The sequence below is a fragment of the Elephantulus edwardii genome, unplaced genomic scaffold, assembly GCF_000299155.1.
Source record: "Elephantulus edwardii isolate Elephantulus edwardi_28Jun2011 unplaced genomic scaffold, EleEdw1.0 scaffold00065, whole genome shotgun sequence".
NCBI lineage: Eukaryota > Metazoa > Chordata > Mammalia > Macroscelidea > Macroscelididae > Elephantulus > Elephantulus edwardii.
Genome location: NW_006399815.1, coordinates 14,625,399 through 14,634,918, shown reverse-complemented (window position 1 = coordinate 14,634,918; position 9,520 = coordinate 14,625,399).

Here is a 9,520-nt window from a genome sequence, read left to right as displayed (position 1 = left end):
TGGCAAAAGGTGTTTTTTTTCTTAATGTTGAAATGTAACATCATGTGAAGCCTTTGACCTGCAGCAAGTGGTTCAAGTAACTCACCTTCTGCAAGCAAGATTGTATCATCTGCGTAATGCAGGTTGTGAATTAGTGTTCCTCCAATCCCGATGCCATATTCTTCTTTATATAGCTCAGCCTCTAGAATGATTCCTTCAGATATATAAAAAGGATTCATCCTTAATGCATATACTTCCTGGTTTAAAATCACACATGTTCCTTTATTCCATTCCAACAACTGTTTCTTGTTCTATTTCTAAGAAAGCAAGAAAAACAGAACTTTCCAAACCCTCACCTAGTCAACTTTCAGCATTCTGGAACACACATTCTGCTTTCTTTCCTATTAATAAAGATTAATTTTTTTTACTCCAGTCTCAAGCCTATCCTTCCATTTCTGTATTAATTATCTATTTCCTGCACAGGATCACAACTCCACAACTTCTGCCTTTTTCATCCTATATCATCATTTTCCTTCTCAGGACAGATCTGTCATTGATGGGGCTGCTATGAGTCATACTTGACTAGATGTTACCTGCCAACAATGATATCAGATTATATTCTTTAACATATAAATATGCAATTACTTATATCTTTATTAATAAGTATAGATTCTAATTCAATTAGATTTTACATTTTTAAGAAATATTTTTAGTATAAAGAAAACCAAATATTTGAGGGTGAAAAAGGTCCAAGCTCATTACAAATAATTCTAATTCAATCAAAAGCTCATCACATTGGACATACATTTTCCTGTTCATTCACACAATAAATATTTATCTACATGTTGGAAGAAAATGTAATTCTGAAAAATAGATCTAGCAAAATAGGCCACATTTGATCACTGTAATCCATGAATATGCACAGCTAAAAACCAGAAAGCGTCAGAAATAAAAACTAGAAGCTATTTTGAAACTAAAGCTAATAGAAAAGCAAACATCAGCCACTAACTCACTTGACTAAAGCTAAGTAACTCCACTGAGCCCTTTGGTACTTCACAAGTACTTTCAATGCCCTTATTTTCTAACTACTTCAACCACCGTGATGACACCAGGCATTGATGCAGACTATTTATGAAATTATACTAGTCAACCTTCCATCTAAAAATATTTAATAGATATTTAATATGTTCTAGGTGGAGTTCTGAGCAGTGCAAAGAGTTAACCAGTTGCTACCCTAAAACATGGTAGTTCAAATCCACCCGGAAATATCTTAGATGTAAGCCTTGCTGATCTACTTCTGAAAATCCAGCAAGTGAAAATTCTGAGGAGCAGTTTCAGGCTGGCATTACCATGAGGAAAAATCAAGTCAATGATATTTGATTGGTTTATTGATTTATTTTAATGTAGTAAGTACTGATAACACAATATCAATATTTGGAAATATGCAGAGTGTTTACTACTTCCTAAACAACATGGCTCCAGAAACTATGAACTTTGATCGATGTTGATAGGTGTAGAAGGGCTTCAGGTCTTTTGTTCATAGGCATAGGGTCGCTATGAGTCATGCTTGACTCAAAGGCAATGAACAACAACAACAGCATACACTAAAGTGGCAAGCTGTGGTGGCCTTGTGGTAAAAATCTGTGCTGCAATCCTGAAGGCACAAGTTTCTAATCTTCCACCTGTTCCAAGGGAGAAGAATGGGCAATTTCCTCTCCTGTGATTATCTACTTCTGAAAATACGTTGGAGGGTCAGCTATGGTTTGGTTCTGACTCAATGGTACACAATAATAACATATTTGAATCCAAACGAAATTCCAGTGAAAGTCTATAAAATCAATCAACCAAGAGATAAATAAGAGTAGTAGATAGAAAGTCCCATACAAGGATTGCATGCCAATGAAGTGAATTTATATTAAATCATTAGGAAAGATCTTGTTGAGATGAAACTGAAGCTAAAGCCTGAAAGTTAGCAATGGAGAAAATTAATAGATTCAATGTTTCAATCACTAACTATGCATCTGAGAGCTGTACAATGAATAAGGATGATAGAGTTGATGCCTTTAAGTTGTGGTGTTGAAGAAGAGCACTGAATATCTCATGAACTGCAAAAAAATAAAACAAAAACAAACAAAAAATCCCCAAACAGATATATGTTGGTGAAAAGTATAGTCAGAGTGCCACTTGTAGGCAAGGATAGTGAAGTTTCATCTCACATATTTTGAGCATGAAAGGGGTATTCCTTGGAAAAGGACATCATGTGAGGAAATTTGGAGAGTCAGCAAAGGAGAGAGAGACTCTCAATGAAATGGACTGACACAGTAACAGCAGCAATGGGCTCAATATGCCAAAGATGGTACAGGATGGCACAGATTAAGACTGGAGTCAGATCTATTGTTAATTGGGTGGCTATGAGTCATATTTGACTTGATGGTACCCAAGAAAAATAACTGTTACAAAGAAATAAACTGAGGGTGAAGGAATTTAGGTGAAATAGCAATGTCACAGAGTGAGTAAGCAGAATTGCTTCAGGGTCACCGAATGACATTAAATCTACAGGAAAAAGATCACAGCCTTCCATCTGGAGAGCAGCTCTGCAAGACCTGGGGCTGTTGTGAGTTGGAAAAGAGTCAACAACAGAGGAGCCTTTGCTTAGACTTGGAACCTCTAGCCTTTAAGTTAGCAGTTGAGTATATCAGCCATTTGTGCCGTCCAGGTACACCTGCCAAGAAACAAGAAACCAGTGCTGGTATTCCTCCCATGTATTGAGTTTGTGTATTTATAGGGAGTTCTGGTGGCCTAGAAGATGTACTGCAATCTTGAAGCCATGTGGTTCAAGGCCACCAGCTGATCCATGGAAGAAGGATGGGAAATCTCTTCCTCTGTAATTAACTGCCTCTGAAAACCTGATGTAGGGTCAGTTATGGGTTGGTTCTGACTCAATGGTACAACAACAACATATATAGGTATGACCACTTTTGTTAAGTGCCACAGAGTCATAGATGCAAAACTTTCATCTTTTCTCCAAGTTCATAGAGTTTCTGGAGGCAAACTTTTTGGAAGTGGATGCCACTCCTGCTTCCAAGCCAGTTTTATTCCAGAGATCCACAAGCCCAAGGGCCCAAAAGCCTTATAAAGGCTAGGCCAAACCTGATCATCTCACACCCTATTGTGAGCAAGAGCCACACAGTAATCTCAACCCCAAACCAGAAAACACACCTTTGCAAAAACCAGAAAACATGACTGCTCTTTTCTTAGTAATGGGGTTTCTTTTCTGGTAGCTAGGGGAGGTCTTTTTCTTCTTCACTGGAAGGGAAAGGTCTAATTATATGCCATTGTTTTTATGTGCCATTGAGTTGCCTGAAACTCATAGCAACACTATATACAATAGCTCTGAACACTGCTCTATCCTGAGCCAGCCTCACTGTCTCCAACACATCTACCCACATGACCCCAGGTACTGAATCTATCCACCTCATCCAAGGTCTTCCTCTCCTACACTGTCCACCCTACCAAGCACGATGTCCAGCTACAGGAATTGGTCTCTCCTGGTAACCTGTCCAAAGTACATGAGATGAAGCTTCAAAATCATTGCCTCCAAAGAGCATCCTGGCTTTTACCCTTTCCAAAATAAACCTGTCCATGGCATGGTCAGTACTCTCTTCCAGAACCACAACTCAAAAACATCAATTCTGCTTCTGTCATTCTTGGTCATCGTCCAGATCTCTGATGCATAGCAAGTAATTGCAAAGACCACGGCTTCAATTGGGTGTACCTTAGCCCCCAGACTGATATCTTTGCTCTTCAGCAGTTTTGAAAGGTCTCTGGCAGTAGTGTTCCCCAAAGCAATTCATCTAAACTGCTGGTTCCAAGAGTTAATTGTGAAACTGAGCAAGCTGAAATTGTTAACAATCTCAATCTCCTTTCCATATATAATGGTGCTGTCAATTGTCCTAGTGGTGAGAATCTTTGTCTTCTTAATGTTGAGCTGCAATCTATAAGTAATAATGTAGTCTTTGACCTTCTGCAACAAATCTTTTAGGTCCTGCTCAGTTTCTGCGAGCAAGGGTTATGTTATTTGTATAACATATGTTGTTGATAAGTCTTCCTCTAATCCTGATGCTACATTCCTCCTCATAAAGTCTAGCATATAGATTGGAAAAAGTATGGAGCCATGATGTATCCCTGACCTGCTTCTTTCCTGATTTTGAACCATGCGGTATTTCCTTGCTCTATTCCGACCACTGCTTCTGGTTCACATACAGATTTCTCATGAGCACAATCATGTTCTGGGAATTCCTATTCTTCTCAAGGTTAGCTGCACTTTGTTGTGATCTACACAGATAAATATCTTCATAGTCAATGAAACAGACATCTGTGGCTACAGCTGTTCAATTAATTGGTGAGACTAGCCAATCCCCTTGTAGATTGTTGAGACTGTCCAATCTCCTTGTGAAATGGTAGATAGCCAGTCTCCTTCTGAGTAAGCCAACATTCCCCATTCACATATTCCCAAACAAAGTCAAACAAGGCTAGGAAAAGTCACATTGAAAGATAACTTCCACATCCTGTTTGTGGATTTTAAAGAAAATTTTTTTTAAATGTGCTGATTATTGACAGTGATTGAAGGATCAATGAATAGTATAGTCATAATTTATGGCTTATTTCAATATTTGTAATCACACTGCAATTTGGTACAATAGTAACAGTATTGGTGAAGCCAATAAGACCTACAGTGATAAAGATGTAGGTGATCAAATGTACTTGAAATTAAATTAAAACTTATGAAAATCTGAAGTAAGTGGAAGAGAATTATTCTGAAAAGGACCTAGACTTAGTTACTGACCACTTAATTTTGATTTTAAACCAAGCAACTCAAACTTAATAAAAATTCAAATTACATTTGAAAAAATAAAAAGTAGTTATTCTCTCAGTATTGTCTAGTCAGAACTGACCCATCAACAGGTTTTCAGAGGCTGTGAATCACACAGGAAGAGAGTATCCAGCCATCTCCCTCAGAGTTGCTAGTTCTGCCTTTGGGTGTATCGGGTTACCCCCTATGAAGTACAGCACACAAATGTGGCTTGTAGAAGTGACTTATAACCACACTCATTTGGTTTCAATAAAGAATCATCTTTATATCATTGATTTGCCTACTTATCGTTGGTGCAAAAGCTGTAACTAATCAAGGTGAAGAATAGTTCGTCATAAAAAGGCTTTAACCAGCCTGTTTTCATTGTTTAATAAGAACTTGATTTACAATTTGCACCTTTTTTTTTGGATCCAGGGATTTTGACAATCATGGTAGAAATAACTTATGTGACCAACTCCCACCTTCACCCTACCTCTCCCCTCAAAAAAATAACCCAATAAAAACAGTCTTACTACTGTAAGGTATATTCTGACCCTATATTTCAGAATAGAACTGCTAAAGTAATTTCCAAAGCTATAATCTTTACACAAACAAATCACCACATCTTCTTCCTGAGGAGTCTCTGATGAGTCCAAGTGGCCAGCATATTAATAAAGACTAAATCACAGATAAACTTGGAGGTTTTGGTACGAAGATGTTTAACATATATGCTAGTAGCCATCAATAGCTGAACGATACCAGCAATGAGCAAGTTGAACAAACAATTAAGGAAACATTACTAGTTATAGCAACAACCAGAAAAATAAACTAGGAATAAATTTAACATAAAAGTGAATGATCCATAGGCAGGAAACTATAAAACATGACTGAAAGAAACTAGCAAAGGCCTCAGAAAATGAAAAGACATTTTGTATTGATAGATTAAAAGACTTAACATACTTTTTGTGCTCGCTTCGGCAGCACATATACTAAAAAGTCTCAACATACTTTAGATCTAAATACTAGTCAAAGAACTCTGAAAATTCAACGCAAATACCTTTGCAAAATGGAAAAGCCAATCCTCCAATTAATATGGGAAGACCAGGGACCATAAAATTAAATACAACCTTTTGCTCTTTCAACTTGTGCTTCTAATGTAAAAGATTCAGAGACTTCTAAATATTCACCCTTGTTTTTTAAAAACTCAGAGTGATTCCCTTGCTTTTATGGTCTAGCCTTCAATGCCGATTCATTTTAAAAACTGAATTTTCTCAGATGCAAGTGTTAACTACAATTTCCTTCTTCCAAGTGATTAAAGTTTTATTCTTTCTAAATCTCCTCATTATTATTTTCACTTCTTTACGTTAATTTATTTAAATAGTTCCACTAGTTATGAGACTCTGACATAACAAAAGCCTCTGTAACTCTGAAATAGCTTTCTGAGTCAAAACAAAAGCTACAGGAATTAAAAAATTAAAATCCTTTGAATTAAATTTTAATAATTACAATAGCTCACTCATATCATGTACAGTAGGCACTATTTGAAGGAACTCTGGTGACTTAGTGGTAAGAAGTTGTGCTGCAACCACACGAGCAGGTGGTTCAAATCCACCAGCTGCTTAGTGGAAAAAGGCTGGGCAATCTCTTCCCTTGCAATTTACTTCCCCTGAAAACCCACTGAACAGTCATGTATGGGTTGGTTCTGATTCTATGAAAAAAACACAAACAAACCACCAAACTGAAAAAAAATACAACAAACAACAAATCATTACCACCGAAAACCCCAACAAACTCTATTTGGAATCCCTGTGTAATGCAAAAGAATCAAGCACTACAACTACAACAGCCAAAAGGTTAGCATTTCAAAGCCACCCAGAGTAACATTAGATCTGCTCCTGAAAAATGATAGCCTTGAAAATCCTATGGTATTTATTTTGCACAAAGCAAGCTGTCATGAGTTAGAGGAATTAACTGCAAAACAATTAACAACAACAAAGACAATTTTAAGTTTTGACATAGGTGACTTCACTTAATATTCCCAAAGCATATAGTAAATAGTTTTATTTACCTTGTTATAAAATATCAAAACTTAAAAACATGGAAGTAATTGGTTGTTGTTGTTATGTACCATCGAGTCACCTGTGACTCATAGCGATCCTATATACAACATCCCTAAACCATTCTCTCCCATGCCAATCTTATTGTTTCTTACACACCTATCCCCATTACCTCAGTCAATAAATCAATCCACCTCATTGAGAGTCTTCTTCTCCTATGCTATCCTTCCACCCTCATAAGCATGATGCCCTTCTCCAAGGATTGATCCCACATTGCAACATGTCCAAAGCATGTCAGAATCCTTGCCTCCAAGGAGCATCCTGGCTTCACCCTCTCCAGGAGAAACTTGTTTATTCTCCTAGCAGTCCATGGTAGGTATATTCAATACTCTTCTCCAGAACCACAACTCAAAGGCATCAATTCTTCTTCTTATTACTAGTCACTGTCCAGCTTTCTGATGCATAGCAAATAACTGCAAAGGCCATGACCTGTGTCAGATGCACCTTAGTCTTCAGACTGACATCGTTGCTCTTCAGTGCTTTGGAGAGGTCTCTGACAGCAGACTTTCCCAATGCAATTTGTCCTTTAATTTCCAGGCTGCTGGTACCAAGAGTGTTCATTCTAGAGCCAAACAATCTGAAGCTGTCAACAATCTCAATCTCTTCACCATCTATCATGATGCTGTCAATCAGCCTAGTGGTGAGAATCTTTTTTTTCTTGATGTTGAGCTTCAATCCCTATTAAAAGATGCAGTCCTTGACCTTCTGCAGCAAATGCTTGAGGTTTTCCTGTTTCAGCAAGCAGGGTTGTATCAGCTGCATAATGCAGATTGTTGACGAGTCTACCTCCAATCCTAATGCCACATTTCTCCTCATAGAGCCCAGCCTCCCAGATAATCTGTTCTGTATACAGATTGAAAAGATATGGAGATAGGACACATCCTTGACATACGCCCTTCCCAATTTTGAACCATGCAGTGTTTCATTGCTCTGTTCTGATGACTGGCTCATGGTCCAAGTATAGGTTTTGCATAAGCACAATGCAGCGTTCTTGGATTCCCATTCTTCTCAGAGTTAGTCACAGTTTGTTGTGATCTACACAGTCAAATACCTTTGCATAGTAAATGAAATTATTTTAAAAAAATAAAATAAAACCAAGCCAAGCAAGGGTCTGAACCTATATTCAAATTCCAATTGCTTCCATAGTCCTATAAATCAGAGACTATCAGTCTCTGACTATCAGTCCTATAAATGTAGAGACTAAGATGTGCCTGATCCAGGCCATGGTCTTTGCAATTACTTGCTATGCATCAGAAAGCTGGACAATGACTAAGGATGACAGAAGTAGAATTCATGCCTTTGAATTGTGGTGCTGTAGAAGAGCCTTGAACATACCATGAACTACCAAGAAATCAAATAAATCTCTGTCTTGGAAAGGGTGAAACCAACTTTCCCCTTGGAGGCTAGAATTTTGAGGCTCCATCTCATATACTTTGAGCATGCTGCCAGAAGGGACCAGTTCTTGGAGAAGGACATCATTCTTAGAAAGGTGGAGGGACAGAGCAGGAGAGGAATATCCCAGATGAGATGGATTGAGACAATAACTGGAGTAATGGGAATTGGCTCAGAACAGGGGAGGCTTCAGGGCTGTTATGTACAAGGCTGCTATGAGTTGCTGGCGGCTTATGGCATGTAACAATCACAATGCTGGGAATGAAAAAACAGAGTAATAATGGTTTTGTAGTCATCGTCAAAAACAAAATTTCAAGTTCTATCCCACAGTACAATGCTGAGAGATATATTATCCATATACATACAAGGAAGACACATTAATATGACTATTATTTAAATACATGCACCAATAACTAAGGCAAAGAGAAGGAAATGAAAGATTTTTATCAAATATTGCAGTATAAAACTGACTAATACAAGCAATATGCATTAATGATAATTGGGGATTGGAATGCAAAAGATGGAAACAATGATGGAAGGATAGCTGGAAAGTATGGGCTTGATGACCAAAATCAGGCCCAGAAATTGAATGATCAAATTTTGTATGTTCAATGATTTCTTCATCACAAATACCTTGTTTAAAAAAACACAGACACACACTTTACACTGGACCTCACCAGAAGGATTATATAGGAATCATACTGACTGTATCTATAGAAAAAAAAATGGCTGGAGAAAACCAATATTAGCGGTCAAAACTAGACGAGATGCTGACTGTGGAAGAAAGTATCAATTACTCACCACTAAGTTTTAATTTGCTTGGCTCCACAATCAACAATTTTGGTACCAGGAGCCAGGAAATCAAAAGAAGAACTTCATTGGGAAAGTTGGCTGTCAAGGACCTCTCCAGAGTACTGAAGAGCAACGATCTCAGGGGCTGGAGACTAAGGTGCACCTGATCTAGGCCATAGTCTTCACAATTGTTTGCTATGTGTCAGAGAGCTGGTCAATGACTAAGGATGATAGAAAGAGAATTGATGCCTTTGAGCTGTGGTGCTGGAGAAGAGTTTTGAATATACTGTGGACTGCTAGGAGAACAAAAAGGTTTGTTATAGGGAGGGTGAAACTGAGCTCCTCCTTGGAGGCAAGGACTGAAGCTTCGTCTGACATACTTTGGACT